Source organism: Ovis canadensis, chromosome 1 (assembly GCF_042477335.2).
Source record: "Ovis canadensis isolate MfBH-ARS-UI-01 breed Bighorn chromosome 1, ARS-UI_OviCan_v2, whole genome shotgun sequence".
NCBI classification, from domain to species: Eukaryota; Metazoa; Chordata; class Mammalia; order Artiodactyla; family Bovidae; genus Ovis; species Ovis canadensis.
Genome location: NC_091245.1, coordinates 46,304,358 through 46,328,637, shown reverse-complemented (window position 1 = coordinate 46,328,637; position 24,280 = coordinate 46,304,358). Strand labels below are relative to the sequence as shown.

Below are 24,280 nucleotides of genomic sequence, written 5' to 3'. Positions count from 1 at the left end.
TGTTTTAAAAATAAAATGTGAACACGGTTATATTTTATGAAGTAATAATTGGAAATTAGACAAAAAACAGAAAAATTTAGTATAAGATAGATCTTGGCTATTTACTAATCTAAAGAAAAAATAGTTGGGCTTATCTAGTTATCATAAAAGCTAACAAAAGGAAGGGGAAACCAGCAGATATAAGAAAAGAGTAAAATCTGTGCTTGCTCCTTTCATTTTAAAAGATTGGGAAGACTGAACATGCACAATGGAAAGACGCCTAAAGAAAAATCATAAATCAATAGATATCCCCAAACTATTCAGGAGCCCTAAAACATTTTATACAGCTCTTCCTAGCTGGCACACAGTGCAACGCTGCATCTGCCTGAGAGGGTGACTAGGTGAGCAGCCCTTGCTGGAATCCTCTCCGAAGTCTCTGAGGTAGCCAGATGGCTGATTGCCCTTGGAGAACTGCTCATCTGCTGTCACAGCTGTGCTGTTGGCTTTGTGGCAGAAAAACACGAATTTTTCTTACTCAAAATCAGTAAGCCACAACTTAATCCATAAATGTGATAGTCAGAGGAATAAAAGATGCAGTGGATGTTACAATCAGTTGATAAAAATGAGTTAAACAAATAGTTGGCCTCCATAAGCATAAGTTCCACATTGACGGATTAACAAAGAGCAGGTAGGAAATATTTTTTTTAATAAAACCTCAGAAATTTTCGGAAAGCAAAACTCAAATTTGCTACACACTGGCAAATATTTACATAGCCTATATATCTCATTAAGTATTATAAGTAATCTAGAGATGACTTAAAGTACACAGCTGGATGTGTATAGGTTCAGTTCAGTTCAGTTGCTCAGTCGTGTCAAACTCTTTGAGACCCTATGGACTGCAGCATGCCAGACTTCCCTGTCCATCACCAACTCCTGAAGTTAACTCAAACTCATGTCCATTGAGTCGGTGATGCCATCCAACCATCTCATCCTCTGTTGTCCCCTTTTCCTCCTGCCTTTAATCTTTCCCAGCGTCAGGGTCTTTTCAGATCAGTCAGTTCTTCACATCAGGTGGGCAAAGTATTGGAGTTTCAGCTTCAGCATCAGTCCTTCCAGTGAATATTCAGGACTGATTTCATTTAGGATGGACTGGTTGGCTCTCCTTACAGTCCAAGGGACTCTCAAGAGTCTTCTCCAACACCACAGTTCAAAAGCATCAATTCTTTGGCACTCAGTTCTCTTTATAGTCCAACTTTCACATCCATACATAATTACTGGACAAACCATAGCTTTGACTAGACGGACCTTCATTGGCAAAGTAATGTCTCTGCTTTTTTTTTTTTCTTTTACTTTATTTTACTTTATAATACTGCATTGGTTTTGCCATACATCAACATGAATCCGCCATGGGTGTACATGTGTTCCCAATCCTGAATCCCCCTCCCATCTCCCTCCCCATACCATCCCTCTGGGTCATCCCAGTGCACCAGCCCTAAGCATCCAGTATCATTCATCGAACCTGGACTGGCAATTAATTTCATACATGATATTATACATGTTTCAATACCATTCTCCCAAATCATCCCACCCTCTCCCTCTCCCACAGAATCCCAAAGACTGTTCTATACATCTGTGTCTCTTTTGCAGTCTTGCATACAGGGTTATCATTACCATCTTTCTAAATTCCATATATATGTGTTAGTATACTGTATTGGTGTTTTTCTTTCTGGCTTACTTCACTCTGTATAAACGGCTCCAGTTTCATCCACCTCATTAGAACTGATTCAAATGTATTCTTTTTAATGGCTGAGTAATACTCTATTGTGTATATGTACCACAGCTTTCCTATCCATTCATCTGCTGATGGACATCTAGGTTGCTTCCATGTCCTGGCTATTATAAACAGTGCTGTGATGAACATTGGGGTATACGTGTCTCTTTCAATTCTGGTTTCCTCGGTGTGTATGCCCAGCAGTGGTATTGCTGTGTCATAAGGCAGTTCTATTTCCAGTTTTTTAAGGATTCTCCACACTGTTCTCCATAGTGGCTGTACTAGTTTGCATTCCCACCAACAGTGTAAGAGGGTTGCCTTTTCTCCACACCCTCTCCAGCATTTATTGCGTGTAGACTTTTGGATTGCAGCCATTCTGACTGGTGTGAAGTGGTACCTCATTGTGGTTTTGATTTGCATTTCTCTGATAATGAATGATGTAGAGCATCTTTTCAAGTGTTTGTTAGCCATCTGTATGTCTTCTTTGGAGAAATGTCTATTTAGTTCTTTGGCCCATTTTTTGATTGGATTGTTTATTTTTCTGGAATTGAACTGCAGGAGTTGCTTGTATATTTTTGAGATTAGTTGTTAGTTGCTTCATTTGCTATAATTTTCTCCCATTCTGAAGGCTGTCTTTTCACCTTGCTTATAGTTTCCTTCGTTGTGCAGAAGCTTTTAATTTTAATTAGATCCCATTTGTTTATTTTTGCTTTTATTTCCAGTATTCTGGGAGGTGAGTCATAGAGGATCCTGCTGTGATTTATGTCGGAGAATGTTTTGCCTATGTTCTCCTCTAGGAGTTTTATAGTTTCTGGTCTTACATTTATATCTTTAATCCATTTTGAGTTTATTTTTGTGTGTGGTGTTAGAAAGTGATCTAGTTTCATTCTTTTACAAGTGGTTGACCAGTTTTCCCAGCACCACTTGTTAAAGAGATTGTCTTTTCTCCATTGTATATTCTTGCCTCCTTTGTTGAAGATAAGGTGTCCATAGGTGTGTGGATTTATCTCTGGTCTTTCTATTTTGTTCCATTGATCTATATTTCTGTCTTTGTGCCAGTACCATACTGTCTTGATGACTGTGGCTTTGTAGTAGAGCCTGAAGTCAGGCAGGTTAATTCCTTCAGTTCCATTCTTCTCCTTTTAATATGGTGTCTACATTGGTCATAACTTTTCTTCCAAAGAGCAAACATTTTTAATTTCATGGCTGTAGTCACCATCTGCAGTGATTTGGAGCTCCCAAAAATAAAGCCTGCCACTATTTGTCCATCTATTTGCCATGCAGTGATGGGACCAGATGCCATGATCTTAGTTTTATGAATGTTGAGCTTTAAGCCAACTTTTTCACTCTCCTCTTTCACTTTCATCAAGAGGCTCTTTAGTTTTTCTTCACTTTCTGCCATAAGGGTGGTGTCATCTCCATATCTGAGGTTATTGATATTTCTCACAGCAATCTTGAATCCAGCTTGTGCTTCATCAAGCCCAGTGTTTCTCATGATGTACTTGGCATATAATTAAATAAGCAGGGTGACAATATACAGCCTTGATGTACTCCTTTTCCTATTTGGAACCAGTCTGTTGTTCCATGTCCAGTTCTAACTGTTGCTTCCTGACCTGAACACAGATTTCTCAGGAGGCAGGTCAGCTGGTCTGGTATTCCCATCTCTTTAAGAATTTTCCATAGTTTGTTGTAGTTCACACTGTCAAAGGCTTTGGCAGATTAAATAATGCAGAAGTAGATGTTTTTCTGGAACTCTCTTACTTTTTCAATGATCCAGCAGATGTTGGCAATTTGATCTCTGGTTCCTCTGCCTTTTCTATAACCAGCTTGAACATCTGCATGTTCATGGTTCACATATTGTTGAAGCCTGGGTTGGAGGATTTTGATCATTACTTTACTAGCATGTGAGATGAGTGCAATTGTGAAGTAGTTTGAGCATTCTTTGGCATTGTCTTTCTCTGGGATTGGAATGAAAACTGACCGTTTCCAGTCCTGTGGCCACTGCTGAGTTTTCCATATTTGCTGGCATATTGAGTGCAGCACTTTCACAGCATCATCTTTTGGGATTTGAAATATCTCAGTTGGAATTCCATCACCTCCACTAGCTTTGTTCTTAGTGGTGCTTCATAAGACCCACTTGACTTTTCATTCCAGGATGTCTGTCTCTAGGTTGGTGATCACACCATCATGATTATCTGGGTTGTGAAGATCTTTTTGTATTGTTCTGTGTATACTTGCCATCTCTTCTTAATATCTTCTGCTTCTGTTACATAGATTATGTGAAAATATCCCACCATTTTATATTCTTGCCACATCTTCTTAATATCTTCTGCTTCTGTGCATAGGTTACATGTAAATATCCCATCATTTTATATATGGGACTTGAGCACCTGTGGATTTTGGTATCCACAGGGCTTCTGGAACTCATCCCTCATAGTTACTGAAGAATGACTCTAATAAGCCCTACAAAGGTTAGAAGAGAAAATGGCTATAAGAAGCCATTGTTATATCCCTGCAGTACTGATTGGTCTCTAGTTTTGAAACTATTGGGCTTCCCCAGTGATTTAGCAGTTAAGAATCTGCCTGTAATGCAGGAGATGCAGGTGACATGGGTTCAATTCCTGGGTTGGGAAGATCCCCTGGAGGAGGAAATGGCAACTCACTCCAGTATTATTCCCTGGAGAATCCCATGGACAGAGTTGCCTGAAGGGCTATAGTCTATTGAGTCACAAAGAGTTGGACATGACTATGTGACTAACACTTTCACCTTGAAAATATTATTAAGCATGAAGCACTAGCCCTGCCAAGTACTTCATATCTGACAGAAGGATAAGGAACAGTTTGTGGTAGGATTTAGATGAATTTTTTGATGATAGATAAATGGGAAAGTAAATCCTCACCTTCCTAGATTCTAGGAAGGTGATCTAGACCACCATGTTCATAGGATCTTGAGGTCGAGCAAAGCAGCAGGAGGATAACCAAACCAAACAGGTCATTTACCACTGAAAAGTAAGGGTATGAAAGTGTTATGGGGATGTTTCTCAGCCACTTCTTTCTATGTGAAAATTCATCAGAAACTATGCTATCCTAAAATTACTGCTGAAGTGTCTGGTTTCTTAATGAAAACTCAAGAAGTCTTAGGAGTGCCATTATGTATGAATTGGATGAGAAAAGCAATTCTCTTTTTTTGGAAAGGTCATAACACCTAGAGCTGCCCTTATTAACTAGATGTTAACAAAATGGCACTGAAGTCAATAAGGTAACCTTTGAACTATCCTCAACATTTCTCCTGAGTATTCATAATCACTCAGAATAGCTGCAACCAAAAAGGATACAAGGCTTTTTCTTTGCTCCTTTTAGCTTTTTCTGTTCAGTCACCAATCTGGGCTCATTACAAGCCAGTGTGCTGATGCCTTATCTCCACAGGTGCCTGCCTTTGGCTGATATTGGCTGAAATTATGTGTAAACCAAGATATGGGAGCAGAAGCAAACTAAAGTAGGATTTTAAAGAAAAGACTGTATCTCTTTATCTTCTGCTGAAAATGGAATCCCCTGCTGTGGTGAAATGTTACCACATCATTTGTTAAAAACTTGTATTATATTGTTTACAGTTTAAACTTAAAAAACCATTCAGAGTTGAATCTGTTGAATTAAAATGGAATCTCATAAGTGAGTTGGAAGATAGAGTGGTGGAAATAATTGAAGCAGAGAAGACTAAGAAAAAAGAATGAAAAGTCTCAGAGACCACTGAGACAACATGAAGTACACCAATATTCAAATTATAGGAAATCCCAGAAGAGGAAGAGAAAAAGAAATGGTATGAGAAAATATTTCAGGAGATTATAATCTAAAACTTTCCTAACATGGGAAAGGAAATAGTTACCAAAGTCCAGGAAGCCCACAAGGCCCTATACAGGAAAAAGCAGAGCAAAACACACCAAGATAGATATTAATCAAACTAACAAAAATGAAACACAAACAAAAGTATTAGAAGTAGTGAGGGAAAAGCAGCAAATAGCATACAAAGGAATCCCAAGAAGGTTAATGACTGATCTTTCAGGAGAAACTCTACAGGCAAGAAGGGAGTGGCAGGATATACTTAAAGCAATGAAAAGAAAAAACCAACAACCATGATCACGGTACCCAGTAAGGATCTTATTCAGATTCTAAGGAGAAATTTAAAGCTTTACTGATAAGCAAAAGTTAAGAGAATTCAGCACCACCAAACCAGCTTTACAACTCCTAAACTTTACAACTTCCTTTACAGCTAAAGGAACTTTTCTAGACAGGAAACATGAAAGAAAAGGCCTACAAAAACAAATTCAAGACAATAGAGTAAGTGGTAATAGGATCACACATAGCAATAATTACCATAAATGTAAAAGAATTAAGTGATCCAACCAAAAGACGCAGGTTGGCTGAATGAATACAAAAACAAGACCTCTATATATGTTCTCTACAAGAGAGCTGCTTCAGACCTAGTGACACATAAAGACCAATGTCTTGGGCTGGAAAAAGATATTCCATGCAAATGGAAATAAAAAGAAAGTGGAAGTAGCAATACTCATAACAGGTAAAATAGACTTTAAAATAAAGACAGCTATAAGAGACAAAGAAGAACACTATGCAATCATCAAAGGATCAATCCAGGAATAAAATATAGCAATTATAAATATATATGCACCGAACATAGGAGGACCTCAATACGTAAGGCAAATACTAACAAATATAAAAGGGGAAATTGATCGTTACACAGCAATAATGGGAGACTTTTAACACCACACTCACACCAATGGACAGATCGTCCAGACAAATTAAAATTAATACAGAAACATAAGCCTTAAATGTCACAAACAATCAGACGGACCTTAACTGATGTCTAGAGGACATTCCACCCCCAAAACAGTAGAATATGCCTTTTCCCAAATGCACACAGAACATTCTCCAGGATAGATCACATCTTGGGTCACATATTAAGCCTTGGTAAAATTAAAAAAAATTGAAATTGTATCAAACATTCTTTCTGACCACAATAAGACTAGATATCAATTACAAAGGAAAAGAAAACTATAAACAACACAAGCCCAAGAAGGCTATACAATATGTTTCTAAATAACCAAGCGGTCACTGAATAAATTGAAGAGGTAAAAAAAAAAAAAAAAAACAAAACAAAAAACCTAGAGACAAATGACAATGAAAACAAGACAATTCAACACCCATGGGATCCAGTAAAGGCAGACCTAAGAGGGATGTTTATAGTAATAAAAGTCTACCTCAAGAAATTAGAAAAGCATCAAACAAATAATATAACCTTAGACTTAAAGGAACAAGAAAAAGAAGAAGAAAAAAAATTGCCTAAGTTAGTAGAAGGAAAGGAATTGTAAAGATCAGAGTAGAAATAAATGAACAGAGAATGAAGGATGCAAGAGCAAAGATCAATAAAACTAACAGCTGGTCCTTTGAGAGGAGAAACAAAATTGACAAACCATTAACTAGATTCATTTAAAAAAAAAGAGGGAGAAGATTCAAGTCAATAAAACTAGAAATGAAAAAGAAGTTACAACAGACAACACAGAAATACCATGGATTATAAGAAACTACTAATAATATGAGCAACTATATGCTAATGTATGGTTTCTCCTGTGGTCATCTACGGATGTGAGAACTGGTCTGTGAAGAAGGCTGAGCACCAAAGAATTGATGCTTTTGAACTGTGGTGTTGGAGAAGACTCTTGAGAGTCCCTTGGACTGCAAGGAGATCCAACAAGTCCATTCTAAAGGAGAGCAGCCCTGGGATTTCTTTGGAAGGAATGATGCTAAAGCTGAAACTCCAGTACTTTGGCCACCTCATGCAAAGAGTTGACTCATTGGAAAAGGCTTTGATGTTGGGAGGGATTGGGGGCAAGAGAAGAAGGGGATGACAGAGGATGAGATGGCTGGATGGCATCACTGACTCGATGAACGTGAATCTGAGTGAACTCCGGGAGTTGGTGATGGACAGGGAGGCCTGGCGTGCTGCGATTCATGGGGTCGCAAAGAGTCGGACACAACTGAGCTACTGAACTGAACTGATATGCTAATTTAATGGACAACCTGGAATAAATAGACAAATTCTTAGAAAAGCACAACCTAAATTAAGAAAAAATAGAAAATGTGTACAGACCAATCATAAGCAGAACTAAGTGAACTAACTGAAATCAAAACTGTGATAAAAAATATTCCAACAAATAAAAGCTCAGAGCCAGACAGCTTTATACCTGAATTCTACCAAATGTTTAGAGAAGAGCTAACACTATCCTGCACAAACTCTTTCAAAAAATTGCAGAGGGAGGAAAACTTACAAATTCTATGGGGCCATCATCACACTGATACCAAAACTAGAAAAAGGTATCACAAAAAAAGAAATTTACAAGCCAATATCACTGATGAACATAGATGCAAAAATTCTCAACAAAATTCTAGCAAACAGAATCCAACAACACATTAAAAGAATCATACATTATGCTCAAGTGGGGTTTATCTCAGGGATGCAAAGATTCTTCAACATACAGAAATCAATCAATGTGATACACCATACCAAAAACTGAAAGACAAAAAACATATCATCTCAATAGATGCAGAGAAACATTATGAAAAAATTCAACACCCAATTATGATAAAAACTCTCCAGGAAATGGGCATAAAAGGAATCTACCTCAACATAATAAACATATGTGATAAATTCATGGCAAACACCTATTCACAATGGTGAAAAACTAAAAGCATTTCCTCTAAGATCAGAAACAAGACAAGGGTGCCCACTCTTATCACAATTATTCAATATAGTTTTGAAAGTCCTAACCATGCTACTAAGAGAAGAAAAAGAAATAAAAGGAATCCAGAATGGAAAAGAAGAAGTAACACTCTCAATGCGTGCAAACGACATTATACTATACATAGAAAACCCTAAAGATGCTACCAGAAAATCCCTAGAGGTAATCAATGAATTTAGTAAAGTTGAAGGATATAAAATTTATACACAGATGTCTCTTGCATTCCTATGCACTAACAATGAAAAATCTGAAAGATAAATTAAGGAAAAATTCCACTCACCATTGCAACAAAAAGAATAAAATACCTAGGAATAAACCTACCTAATGCTACTAAAGTAGTGCTCAAAATTCTCCAAGCCAGGCTTCAGCAATACGTGAACTGTGAACTTCCAGATGTTCAAGCTGGTTTTAGAAAAGGCAGAGGAACCAGAGATCAAACTGCCAACATCCACTGGATCATGGAAAAAAGCAAGAGAGTTCCAGAAAAAAACATCTATTTCTGCTTTATTGACTATGCCAAAGCCTTTGACTGTGTGGATCACAATATACTGTGGAAAATTCTGAAAGAGATGGGCATACCAGACCACTTAACCTGCTTCTTGAGAAATCTGTATGCAGGCCAGGAAGCAACAGTTAGAACTGGACACAGAACAAGAGACTGGTTCCAAATAGGAAAAGGAACACGTCAAGGTTGTATATTGTCACCCTGCTTATTTAACTTATATGCAGAGTACATCATGAGAAATGCTGCGCTGGAAGAAGCACAAGCTAGAATCAAGATTGCCGGGAGAAATAACCTCACCTATGCAGATGGCACCACCTTTATGGCAGAAAGTGAAGAGGAACTAAAAAGCCTCTTGAAGAAAGTGAAAGAAGAGGGTTAAAAAGTTGGCTTAAAGCTCAACATTCATGAAACTGAGACCATGGCATCTGGTCCCATCACTTCATTGGAAATAGATGGGGAAACAGTAGAAATAGTGTCAGACTTTGTTTTTTGGGGCTCCAAAATCACAGCAGATGGTGATTGCAGCCATGAAATTAAAAGACACTTACTCCTTGGAAGAAAAGTTGTGACCAAACTAGATAGCATATTAAAAAGCAGAGATATTACTTTGCCAACAAAGGTCCATCTCATCAAGGCTATGTTTTTTCCAGTGGTCACGTATGGATGTGAGAGTTGGATTGTGAAGAAAGCTGAGCACCGAAGAACTGATGTGTTTGAACTGTGGTGTTGGAGAATACCAGGAGCCAGCATAGGGAATCCCGCCCGTGGCAAAGGTCATGAGGAAGAGGCCTGACAGGCAAAGGCGAGATAAGGCTTCAAGGGAACCCCCTGGACTTTATCGAGCATCTACCCCAAAACCAGAGTCTCTCTGCCTTATTGTATTATGCCTTTCACCAACTCTTCTGACATTAACAGGGGGATATCCCCTACCACCTTTCTCTGAAAAGAGTTAACTTAGAGCTCCAGTTAATAAGTCTCCTGGGTGTAACAAGAGTGTTTCAGTCCAAAAACTCCTCTGATGGCTCTCTAGCTTGCCTGGCAAGTTTATCTGGCTTCTTACAACCACATGTGATTGTTCACAGCCTCCCAATCATGAGAGGCATGAGACGCTCTAAACATTCTAAATACAGAGTCTTTTGAGAACTTAGAAATTATTAGTGCAGTATTAGTGGATTGTTAGAAATATACCGGTGGAGGGTTTCATTGTTGAGCCAATATTTGCTGCTAAGTCTCCATATCCCTTGTCCCTTATATACATTAATTGATATAACTGCCATATGGGAAAAATAAGTAATAACCTTTGATATTAATCACATTAGACCTTAGGCTAGTAAATTCTTTTCTTGATTATAGCCCACTGCACCTTTGCCCTGTAGGAATGCAACTGTATCTGGCGCCTTCAGAGAGTGGCGCCTGGTTTAAGAAAAAATCACCCTTTGAAAAAATAATTTTTCTGGTTGACTGACCATTATCAGAAAGAAAGGGTCATAAAACGTTAGCAGTCCCCCTGGCCAGAAGATGATGTAAAATCACCTAAGACCTTTGTATGCATGCACAAAGAGTGCCTGGTCTCGATAAGGGTCAGGTCTGTTGACCCCGCATGTTTTGTATTATCCATTGATCTCTATGTATAACTTAAAGTATAAAAGCTTTCCTGAAAAATAAAGAGATGGACCAGTTCATGGACAGACTGGTTTCCCCTGTGTCTTCTTTTCTTTCTCTCCTTTTCAGGCTAATTCCCGTTTGGAGCACAGAGGCTCGCCGTGTCTACTTATTTGCCCGGGCTTCAGAGACCCACGTGAGAGGGAACACAAGGCAGGGCATCCTCTGCTATTCAAGTGGGTGCCTGTGGCCTACGTAGACGGTGCAAGTCCCTTGTCTCGGGGCTTTATTGGCTTCCTGTGTAAACCAAGGAATTTCAGCCTCTTTTCTCCTCTATTTTCTCCACTACGCTATTCTTTCCTAATCTCTCTTTCTGTCTCTAAATAAATAATCTTATCTAATCGCTGACGCCATCCCCGCTTCGAATTCCCTGGATCCACCGGGGCTGGACCCCGGCAGGAGAAGACTCTTGAGAGTCCCTTGGACTGAAAGGAGATCCAACCAGTCCATCCTAAAAGAGATCAGCCCTGGGTGTTCATTGGAAAGACTGATGCTAAAGCTGAAACTCCAATACTTTGGCCACCTCATGTGAAGAGTTGACTCATTTGGAAAAGACTCTGATGCTGGCAGGGGTTGGGGGCAGGAGGAGAAGGGGACAAAAGAGGATGAGATGGCTGAATGGCATCACTGACTTGATGGACGTGTGTTTGAGTGAACTCCGGGAGTTGGTGTTGGATAGGGAGGCCTGGCGTGCTGAGATTCATGGGGTCGCAAAGAGTCAGACATGACTGAGAGACTGAAATGAACTGAACTGAATTGAACTGAAAGAGACAAAAAACCTGTATGCAAAAAACTATAAGACATTGATGAAAGAAACCAAAGACAACACAAACAGATGGAGAGGCATACCATGTGCTTGGATGGGAAGAATCAATATTGTGAAAATGACCATACTACTGAAAACAATGTACAGATTCAATGCAATCCCTATCAAGTTACCAATGGCACTTTCACAGAGCTAGAAACTTTTTTTTTTTTTACTATTTGTATAGAAATACAAAAGACCCTGAATAACCAAAGGAATCTTGGAGGGGAAAAAAAATGGATCTGTTGAAATCAACCATCCTGACTTCAGACTATATTACAAAGCTACAGTCATCAAGATAGTATGGTACTGGCACAAAACAGAAATACAGGCCTGTGGAACAAGAGAGAGAGAGCCCAGAGATTAAACTCACACACATATGGGCACCTCATCTTTGACAAAGGAGGAAAAAAATACAATGGTGGAAAGATGGCCTACTTAATAAGTGGTGCTGGGAAAACTGGACAGCTACATATAAAAGAATGAAATTAGAACACATCCTAACACTGTACCAAAAAATAAACTCAAATGGATTAAATACTTAAATGTAAAGCCAGAAATTATAAATCTCTTAGAGGGAAACATAGGAAGTACACTCTTTTACATAAATCACAGCAAGATCTTCCATGACTCACCTCCTAACTTAATGGATAAAAAACCAAAAATAAACAAATGAGACCCTGCTGCTGCTACTGCTGCTAAGTCGCTTCAGTTGTGTCCGCCTCTGTGTGACCGCATAGACGGCAGCCCACCAGGCTCTCCCGTCCCTGGGATTCTCCAGGCAAGAATACTGGAGTGGGTTGCCATTTCCTTCTTCAATGCATGAAAGTGAAAAGTGAAAGTGAAGTCTTGTCTGACTCCTAGCAATCCCATGGACTGCACCCTACCAGGCTCCTCCATCCATGGGACCTTTCCGGCAAGAGTTAACTTAAAAGCTTTTGCAAAGCAAAAGAGAGATAAACAAGATGAAAAGACAGTCCTCAAGACAGGAGAAAATAATTGCAAATGAAGCAACTGACAAAGGATTCATCTCCAAAATATATAAGCAGTTCATACACCTCAATATCAGAAAAACAAACAACACAATAAAAAATGGGCAGAAGATCTTAATACACATTTCTCCAAGAAGATATACATATTGCTAATAAATACATGAAAAGATTCTCATTATTAGAAAAATGCAAATCAAAACTACAATGAGGTATCATCTCATACTAATCAGAATGGCCATCATCAAAATTTCTACAAACAATAAATGCTGGAGAGGATGTGGAGAAAAGGGAACCATCCTGCACTGCTGCTGAGAATGTAAATTGATGCAGCCACTATGGTGAACAGTAGGGAGGTTCCTTAACAATCTAGGAATGAATCTGGCACTTGTTGTTGTTCAGTAGTGAATTCATGTCTGACTCTTTCCCTCCTCATGGACGGTAGGACATTAGTTTTCCCTGTCCTTCTTTATCTCCCTGTTCACTCAAACTCATGTTCATTGAGTTGCTGATGCCATCCAACCATCTCATCCTCTGTCACCTGCTTCTCCTCTTGCTCTCCATTTTTCCTAGCATCAGAGTCTTTTCCAATGAGTTGGCTCTTTGCATCAGTGGCTAATGTATTGGAAATTCAGCTTCAGCCCAGTCCTTCCAGGGTTGATTTCCTTTAAGATTGATTGGTTTGATCTCCTTTACTGTCCAAGGTACTCTCAAGAGTCTTCTCCAGCAGCACAGTTTGAAAGCATCTAGCATCTAACCCAGTAATCCCACCACTGGGCATATATCCCGATAAAACCACAACTCAAAAAGACACATGCACCCCAGTGTTCATTGCAGCACTATTTATAATAGCCAGGACATAGAAGGGAGCAGGTGTCCATCTACAGTTGAATGGATAAAGAAGATGCGTTACATATACACAAAGGAATATTACTCAGTCATTAAAAGGAACCTGACTGAGTCAGTTGCAGAGAGGTGTTTGACCCTAGAGCCTGTTACACATAGTAAAGTAAGTCAGACAGAGAAAAACAAATATCATATATAAATCATATGTATAGAATCTAGAAAAATGGTACTGATGAACCCATTCGCAGGTAAGTAATGGAGACACAAATGTAGAAAATAAACTTGTGGACACAGTGTGGAAAGGAGAGGGTGAAGGTGGGACTAATTGAGAAAGTAGCATTGATATATGAACATCATTAAAACAGCTAGTGGGAAGCTGCTACATAACACAGGGAGCCCAGTCTGGTGCTCTGTGATCACCAAGAGGATGGGGCATGAAGTAAAAGTAGGCTCAAGATAGAGGTGGTATATAAAACTGTGGAAAATTCTTAAAGAGTTGGAAATACAAGACCACTTTACCTGCCTCCTGATAGATCTGTGCGTGAGTCAAGGAGCAACAGTTAGAACTGGACAATGAGCAACAAACTGGTTCTAAACCAGGAAAGGAGTACATCAAGGCTGTATATTGTCACCTTGTTTGTTTAACTTATATGCAGAGTACATCATGAGAAACGCTGGGCTGGATGAAGCAGAAGCTGGAATCAAGATTGCTGGGAGAAGTATCAATAACCTCAGATATGCAGATGACACCACCCTTATGGTAGAAAATGAAGAACTAAAGAGCCTCTTGATGAAAGTGAAAGAGTAGAGCGAAAAAGTTGACTTAAAACTCAACATTCAGAAAACTAAGATGATGGTATCTGGTCACATTACTTCAGGGCAAATAGATGGGGAAACAATGGAAACAGTGAGAGACTTTATTTGGCGGGGGGGGGGGGGGGGGGCTCCAAAATCACTGTAGATGGTGACTGCAGCCATGAAATTAAAAGATGCTTGCTCCTTGGAAGAAAAGTTATGACCAATCTAGACAGCATATTTGGAGAAGGCAATGGCACCCCCCTCCAGTACTCTTGCTTGGAAAATCCCATGGATGGAGGAGCCTGGTAGGCTGCAGTCCATGGGATCGGGAAGAGTCAGACACGACTGAGTGACTTCACTTTCACTTTTCACTTTCATACATTGGAGAAGGAAATGGCAACCCACTCCAATATTCTTGCCTGGAGAATCCCAGGGATGGGGGAGCCTGGTAGGCTGCCGTCTATGGGGCTGCACAGAGTCGGACACGACTGAAGCAATTTAGCAGAAGCAGCAGCAGCAGCAGCAGCAGACAGCATATTAAAAAGCAGAGACATTATCAACAAAGGTCCGTCTAGTCAAAGCTATGGTTTTTCTAGTCGTCATGTGTGGATGTGAGAGTTGCACTATTAAGAAAGCTGAGCACTGAAGGATTGATGCTTTTGAACTGTGGTGTTGGAGAAGACACTTGAGAGTCCTTTGGACTGCAAGGAGATCCAATCAGTCAATCTTAAAGGAAATCAGTGCTGAATATTCATTGGAAGGATTGATGCTGAAGCTGAAACTCCAATTCTCTGGCCACTTGATGTGAAGAACCAACTCACTGGAAAAGACCCTGATGCTGTGAAAGATTGAGGGCAGGAGGAGAAGGGGAAGATGGAGGATGAAATGGTTGGATGGCATCACTGACATGATGGACATGAGTTTCTGTAGGTTCCAGGAGCCGGTGATGGACAGGGAAGCCTGGCATGCTGCAGTCCATGAGGTCACAAAGAGTAAGATGCTACTGAGCAAATGAACTGAACTGATATATGTGCACACGTGTGTGTGTATGCACATTCATGTGCTTAGCTGCACAGTTGTGTCCAACTCTTTGCAATGCCAGGGACTGTAACCCACCAGGCTCCTCTGTCCATGGGGATTCTCCAGGCCTGAATACTGATGTGGGTTGCCATGCCCTCCTCCAGGGGATCTTCCCAACCCAGGGATCGAACCCAGGTATCCCACATTTCAGGCAGATTCTTCACTGACCGAGTCACAAGGGATTCACACTGTTGTACAGCAGAAACCGATAAAATATTGCAAGCAATTTTCCTCCAGTTAAAACAAATAAATTTAAAAAATTGAATCCAACTTTACTAACTTCTTGTTGGGTAACTAGGCAAGTCATATAAATGTTTGATGTTTTAGTTTTCTACTCTGCAATATCATTATTATATGAATGGTTTCATCAGAGAGTTGCAGTAAGGATTGAAGGAGGTAAAGTAGGTGAAGTAACTGGCACAAAGTGTTGCATATATGTTTTATGTAGTCATTTGAAACAGAAGCAGAGGGTGTATGCCAATCAAGGGACCAACAATCATGTTGAAATGATCTGACTTGTATAAATTTGCAAAGTTTATCTACCTAAGAGTATAGCAAAGAGAAAGAAATTAGTGTGCTGAAAGAATATCTCAATTTCTTATCAATGTAGTAGTTCAGATAAATGTTTTAATAGATGCGAAGTAAACAGTAAATTCATGTATTCATAAACATGTATTTATAAATTATAGTGTAAATACATAAATAAACATATATAACTAGCCTATGCTGAGCGATATTTTTCTATTTTTGTGGATTTTTCATAGCTATTTCAATTTGCCCATGAAAGTCAGAACACATTTGGAAAAATAGGTTGCCAGGAGAACTTTACTATATATACTAATATATGTCCCTTAGACTTTAGGAAAAGATTCTAGAGCATATCTTCAACTCATGGAAAAAGTGAAAAAGTGAAAGTGTTAATCACTCAGTCATGTCTGACTCTTTGCGACCCCCATGAACTTTAGCCAACCAGGATCCTCTGTCCTTGGAATTCTCCAGGCAAGAATACTAGAGTGGGTACATATTCCCTTCTTCAGGGGATCTTCTCAACCCAGGGATCAAGCCCGGATCTCCTGTATTGCAGGCAAATTCTTTACTGTTTGAGCCACCAGGTAATAAAGTATTGTAGTTAAAAGCACAGGTTGGAAGGATGACTGAATCTCAGTATTGTCAAGTAGCCATGTAATCTTGGTCAGACATTATAATATTTGAACATAAGATTCTCATTTCTGGTCTAGTTCAAAGAGCTGTTCTGAGTACTAGATAGTATGTTGCAAAGCACTTAGTATCATGTCAGGCACTTAATAAGTACCTAATAAGTACTAGATAAAATTTGTGTATTAATAACAGGAAAGTTAACTTGTACTTTATGCCACTGTGTAAAATAATTTAATCCCTTTAATAATCTTGTGAGGAAGATGTATTAGGCAATATTATTTTCATTTTGTAGATGAAGAAACACACATTCACAAAGATTAGGTGACTTATTAAAATACCTAATGGGTGTTTATAGATAGAAACAGATATATGTGGGGTTTGATTAATTTTTTTACACCATATCTATTGTTTCTCCTTATTATGTTACTTCTCATTCGAATTGGGTGGTATTTTATCATAGAGCCCATATTTTTTTTAAGCATCTTGTTTTTTTCTTTTTAAATTTTTGGTTGGTCAGGTGGCTTGTGAGATCTGACCAGGGATCAAACCTGTGAATTTGGTGGTGATAGCATGGAGTCTTAACCATTAAACTGCCAGGAAATTCCTTGTAGAATCCTCATTTTTATTAACCAGTTTTTGAGATTGGCCTCTCTGGTCCTCTGAAATACAGCATGTTTGATTTTTAAAATGTTATATACTAATATATGTATACATATATATATATATATAAATATACACACACATATACTCCTTAATTATAAAAAAGTTCATACACACACTTAAGATTAACTTTGCTTTGATTTGAAGTTACCCAGAAATAGGACTTCACTTTTATAATGTATCTTGTTCTAGCCATTTTTTTTTGCTATTATTACAAAAAATAGATTCAAACATTTGTAGATGTGTAACTCAAGTTTTAACCTCAATTTTTCAGCTGAGACATCACATAAAGTTTCTAACACAGGCCTATAAAGAACTTTTTTTCTAAAGGCACTACAATTTTAATTCTTTTGGGAATTCCTGGATAGTCAGGCTCATTATATTGATATTTAGCTTAGATTTGAACCTAAACTGAACAACCAGTAAGGACTGTGCTCTGAAATAATTACAGGGGAAGTACTGTGTTTTATAAGCAAAATGATATATTTAGTTTTAAAAATTGACAATTGCCTTATTCACAAATATCAGATGAGATAAAAAAAGTTTACCCTTCCAATTAGGACATTGTGGTAATATTTTCCCCAAATGTTCACTTCAGTAACTATGCCATAAATCTATTTTGAATATGTACACAAAAGTACTGTCAAATGACAAATAACACCTCTGCATTTTGATCTTAAAACTCCTTGGAAACGAAGCTTTTAATGCAATGGAGTTATGCAAAATTTCATTCAGTTCATTTGTTCAGTCATGTCCAACTCAAGATATTAATACCTTGAGGAAGAAAAGATGTAAAAGCCTACTTTATCTGATTGTTTTCTCTGTTCCTCCTCTTAAAAAAAGAGGTTGAAGAAGGTCCTGCTTGCTCAACTCTTCATGGTTCAATAATTAATCTACTTGGTGGGGTTTTAATTCGCCTGCCTCTATCTGACCATTGACTGCTCAGCCATTCTTCCACCAGAGAAGGGAAAAGGGAGAATTCTGAAATCATCCAATGTGGCTCTTTCCTTCCTAGCATGGGAGAAGTTGAAAGTCACAGGTAAATTTAGGCTAAATATTTTTATTTGGACTACCCTTTCCATGTCTTGACAGAAGAACCTTAAATCTGTAATTAATATCAGTTAAGTTCAGTAGTTCAGTCATGTCCAACTCTTGGTGACCCCATGGACTGCAGCACACCAGGCTTCCCTGTCAATTCCTCGAGCTTGTTCAAACTCATATCCATCAAGTCGGTGATGCCTTTCAACCATCTCATCCTCTGTCGTCCCCTTCTCCTCCGGCCCTTAGTCTTTCCCAGCATCAGGGTCTTTTCTAATGAGTCAGTTCTTCACATCAGGTGGCCATAGTATTTGAGATTCAGCATCAGTCCTTCCAATGAATATTCAGGACTTACTTCCTTTAGGATGGACTGGCTGGATCTCCTTGCAGTCCAAGGGACTCTCAAGAGTCTTCTCCAATACCACAGTTCAAAAGCATCAATTCTTCAGTGCTTAGCTTTCTTTATGGTCCAACTTCACATCCATACATGACTACTGGAACAATCATAACTTTGACTGATGGACTTTTGTCAGCAAAGTAATGTCTCTGCTTTTTAATATGCTGTCTAGATTGGTCATAGCATTTTTTCCAGGGAGTAAGCATCTTTTAATTTTGTTAAATTATACAATATTTAATTATGTAAATATAAAAAAATTTAATTATATAAAATATAAAATATTAATGAATATAGCTTTATAATTTATTTTATTATGAAACATTATTGATTTCAAAATGAAAGCCAAAACTAAATGTCATTAAAATTGTGTTAGACTTTAAGTTGGTTTTAAGCTATTTGTTGTTATTTAGTCATTAAATCTCATCTGACTCTTTTGCAGCCTCATGGACTATAGCCTGCCAGGCTTCTCTGTCCTTGGGATTTTGAAGGCAAGAGTACAGGGGTGAGTTCCCATTTCCTTCTCTAGGGTGTCTTCCCAACCCAGGGATTGAACTCATGTCTCCTGCCTTGGCAGGTTGATTTTTACCACTGAGACACCAGGAAAGCCCTTTGCTACTGCTGCTAAGTCACTTCAGTCATGTCTGACTCTGTGCGACCCCATAGACGGCAGCCCACCAAGGCTCCCCTGTCCCTGGGATTCTCCGGGCAAGAACGCTGGAGTGGGTAGGAAAGCCCTTTAAGCTGTAATTAAAGTATAAAAGCAACATTTTTTTTTCCAGTGTAATAGATAAGTATGGAATCTAAGTGTGGCAACAATTTTGTGATTTTAAAGAATCTACCAATACCAATAGCAACATTTGTTCCTATGTCATGAATAGAAGATCTCTGAAACACAAAACTGGGTGTATGACATTTCTATAACACATATTTATTTTTAATATCACTTTATGAATAAAGTTATGTTACCTATCCCCACCCACTTTTTCATCCAAATCTTGTCTAAATTTATCTATATAAATACATTTAAATTCTATCATCTGCATGGAAGTTTATTCAACTGTTTTAGTTCATATGACTCCCTCTTCCATGATTTTAGATTGTATTCTTTCTGAAATGAAATAATGAAAAATAACAAGATGCTGTATATGGTTATAAAGTAAGGAATCATTGCTTTATCATTATGTCTTATATGATTCTCTGATATTTTGATTATAAGATATCCAAAAGGAAAGTAATTTATACATTCAAAAAATATCTATTGAGTTCTTACTCTGTATTAGGAATTGTATCAAACATTGTTGATACAGTGTGATAAAGATGGATACATTCCCTTCATTTGTGAAACTTATATTCTGGCAAAGGAACACATGCAATAAACCATAGATATAATTAGCATATTATGAAATATATAAAATTAAATTGCATTTAAGTTTTGAGACATGCTACAGAAAATCTAATTAGAACAGAATCAGGATGGATCACAAATGCCTGACGATTTCAAACTTAACTAGATTGATTAAGGTAAACCTTATTTATTCCATAAAGTATTTCCAAACCTTATGGAAATTGAGAAATTACTTAAAGAAGATGAGAATGACAGAAATATAGATATCTGGCATCTGAGGGTGGAAAGTAAGAGTTTCAAGCAGAAGGAATAGACACTGAAGATGCTACAGAGCTGAATTATTCTTGGCATATTCTAGGAATAGCAAGGAGGCCAGTGTGGATAGAATACAATGAGGAAGAGAAGAGCAGCAAAAAGTTAGGTTAGAGAAGTAATAAGGGTATGTATGGTGGGGAGATGGTGGGGGGGCAGTCAACTTCTATAGGCCCCTCAAGCCATCACAAAAATTTTGCTTTTTACTCTGAATGACATAGATTGATATAGAAACACATAAGTGTGATATAATCTGATATATAATTACAGAGGATCACGGGCTTCCCAGGTGGCACTAGTGGTAAAGAACACCTCTGCCAATGCAGGAAACATTAAGAGATGCAGCTTCAGCCCCTGGGTTGGGAAGATCATCTGGAGAGGGGATTTCTTGCCTGGAGAATCCCATGGACAAAGAAGCTGGGCAGGCTAGAGGCCACAGGGTTGCAAAGACTTGGACATGACTGAAGCAACTTAGCATGCATGCATGCTAGCACTGGCTCCTGAGTAGTACAGTGTTCCTGAGAGGGAGGTCAATCACAGGCTATTGAAAATAAACCATAAAGAGAGTTGATGATGGCTTGCATCAGGGTAGGAGCAATGAACAAGAAGGAAGTGAGTGGAATCAGGATGTTCTTTGAACATAAGACAAATAGAATATTCTGATGTTTTGGATGTAGAGTGCTGCTGCTGCTGCTAAGTTGCTTCAGTCGTGTCTGACTCTGTGCAACCCCATAGACAGCAGCCCCCAAGGCTCCCCTGTCCCTGGGATTCTCCAGGCAAGAACACTGGAATGGATTGCCATTTCCTTCTCCAATGCATGAAAATGAAAAGTGAAAGTTAAGTCGCTCAGTCGTGCCCGACTCTTAGCGACCCCATGGACTGCAGCCTACCAGGCTCATCTGTCCATGGGATTTTCCAGGCAAGAGTAAGGGAGTGGGTTGCCATTGCCTTCTCCCTGGATGTAGAGTATGAAAGGAAAAAGTAAATCAAGGATAACTCCAAGCTTTTTTTACCCTGAGTGACTTGAATAAAAGGGTTGTCTTGAATTTAGATGGGAAAAACAGTATGTGAAATAGGTATTGGAGAGAAGATAAAAATTTCAGTTTTGGACATGTGTAATCTGAAATGTCTGTTAATTTCAGCTGGATTCAGTCGCCCAGTCATGTCTGACTCTTTTTGACTCCATGGACTTCAGCACGCTAGGCCTCCCTAACTCCTGGACTTTACTCAGACTCCTGTCCATTGAGTCAGTGATGTGATCCAATCATCTCAACCTCTGTCATCCCCTTCTCCTCCAGTCTTCAATCTTTCCCAGCATCAGGGTCTTTTCCAATGAGTCAGTTCTTCCCATCAATTGGCCACAGTATCGAAGTTTAGCTTCAATATCAGTCCTTACAATGAATATTCAGGTCTGATTTCTTTTAGGATAGACTGGTTGGATGTCCTTGCAGTCCAAGGGACTCTCGAAAGTCTTCTTCAACACCACAGTTCAAAAGCATTCTTTCTTCAGTGAGCACCTTTCTTTTTAGTCCAACTCTCACATCCACACATGACTACTGGAAAAACCATAGCCTTGACTAAATGGAACTTTGTTGGTAATGTCTATGCTTTTTAATATGCTCTCCAGGTTGGTCATAACTTTTCTTCCAAGAAGCAAGCTTCTTTTAATGATATGCCTGCAGTCACCATCTGCAGTGATTTTAGAGCTCCAAAAAATGAAGTTTGACACTGTTTCCACTGTTTCCCCAACTATTTGTCATGAAGTGATGGGACCAGATGCCGTGATCTTCGTTTTCTGAATGTTGAGCTTTAAGCCAACTTTTTCACTTTCCTCTTTCATTTTCATCAAGAGGCTATTTAGTTCTTCTTCACTTTCTGCCATAAGGTTGGTGTCATCTGCATATCTGAGGTTATTGATATTTCTCCCAGCTATCTTGATTCCAGCTTGTGCTTCTTCTAGCCCAGCGTTTCTCATGATGTACTCTGCATATAAGTTAAATAAGCAGGGTGACAATATACAGCCTTGACGTACTCCTTTTCCTATTTCGAACCAGTCTGTTCTATGTCCAGTTCTAACTGTTGCTTCCTGACCTGCATACAGATTTCTCAGGAGGCAGGTCAGGTGGTCTGGTATTCCCATCTCTTGAAGAATTTTCCACAGTTTATTGTGATCCACACAGTCAAAGGCTTTGGCATGGTCAGTAAAGCAGAAATAGATGTTTTTCTGGAACTCTCTTGCTTTTTTTATGATCCAGTGGATGTTGGCAATTTGATCTCTGGTTCCTCTGCCTTTCTAAATCCAGCTTGAACATCTGGATGTTCAAGTTCACATATTGTTGAAGCCTGGCTTGGAAAATTTTGAGCATTACTTTATTAGCACGTGAGATATGTGCAATTGTGCTGTAGCCTGAGCATTCTTTGGCATTGTCTTTCCCTGGGATTGGAATGAAAACTGACCTTTTCCAGTCCTGTGGCAATTGATGAGTTTTCCAAATTTACTGGCATATTGAGTGCAGCACTTTCACAGCATCATCTTATGGGATTTGAAATAGCTCAACTGGAATTCCATCACTTCCACTAGCTTTGTTCGCAGTGATGCTTCCTAAGACCCATTTGATTTCACATCCAGGATGTCTGGTTCTAGGTGAATGATCACACCATTGTAGTTATCTGGGTCATGAAGGTTTTTTAGTATAGTTCTTCTGTGTATTCTTGTCACCTCTTTTTAATATCTTCTGCTTCTGTTAGGTCCATACCATTTCTGTCCTTTATTGAGCCCATCTTTGCATGAAATGTTCCCTTGGTATCTCTAATTTTCTTGAAGAGGTCTCTAGGCTTTCCCACTCTATTGTTTTCCTCTATATCTTTGCACTGATCACTGAGGAAAGTTTTCTTATCTCTCCTTGCTATTCTTTGGAACTCTGCATTCAAATGGATATATTTTTCCTTTTCTCCTTTGTCTTTCACTTCTCTTCTTTTCACAGCTATTTGTAAGGCCTCCTCAGACAGCCTTTTTGCTTTTTTTGCATTTCTTTTTCTTGGGGATAGTCTTGACCCCTGTCTCCTGTACAATGTCATGAACCTTTGTCTATAGTTCTTCAGGCACTATTTATCAGAGCCAATACCTTGAATCTATTTGTCACTTCCACTGTATAATCATAAGGGATTTGATTTAGGTCATACCTGAATGATCTAGTGGTTTTCCCTACTTTCTTCAATTTCAGTCTGACTTTGGCAGTAAGGAATTCATGATATGAGCCACAGTCAGCTCCCAGTCTTGTTTTGCAGACTGTATAGATCTTCTCCATCTTTGGCTGCAAAGAATATAATTAATCTGATTTCAGTGTTGGTCATCTGATGATGTCCATGTGTAGTGTCTTCTCTTGTGTTGTTGGAAGAGCGTGTTTCCTATGACCAGTGCGTGCTCTTGGCAAAACTCTATTAGCCTTTGCCTTGCTTCATTCTGTACTCCAAGCCCAAATTTGCCTGTTACTCCAGGTGTTTCCTGATTTCCTACTTTTGCATTCCAGTCCCCTATAATGAAAAGGACATCTTTTTTGGGTGTTAGTTCTAGAAGGTCTTGTAGGTCTTCACAGAACTGTTCAACTTCAGCTTCTTCAGCCCCATTACTGGTCAGGGCATAGACTTGGATTATGGTGATATTGAATGGTTTGCCTTGGAAACGAACAGAGATCACATGTTATTTTTGAGATTGCATCCGAGTACTGCATTTTGGACTCTTGTGGACTATGATGGTTACTCCATTTCTTCTAAGAGATTCCTGCCCACAGCAGTAGATATAATGGTCATTTGATTTAAATTCACTCATTCCAGTCCATTTTAGTTTGCTGATTCCTAAAATGTTGACATTCACTTTTGCCATCTCTTGTTTGACCACTTCCAATTTGCCTTGAGTCACGCACTTAACATTTCAGGTTCCTATGCAATATTCCTCTTTACAGCATCAGACCTTGCTTCCATTACCAGTCACACCCACAACTGGGTGTTGTTTTCACTTTGGCCCCATCTCTTTATTCTTTCTGGAGTTATTTCTCCACTCTTCTCCAGTAGCATATTGGGCACCTACTGACCTGGAGAGTTCCTCTTTCAGTATCCTATCATT

General features: G+C 38.9%; 1 protein-coding gene across 3 annotated transcripts in view; it reads right to left on the bottom strand.

The window, feature by feature from the left end:
* Positions 1-24,280, bottom strand: part of LRRC7 (leucine rich repeat containing 7) — a 615,708-nt gene that overhangs the window by 300,225 nt on the left and 291,203 nt on the right. The window lies entirely within an intron of this gene.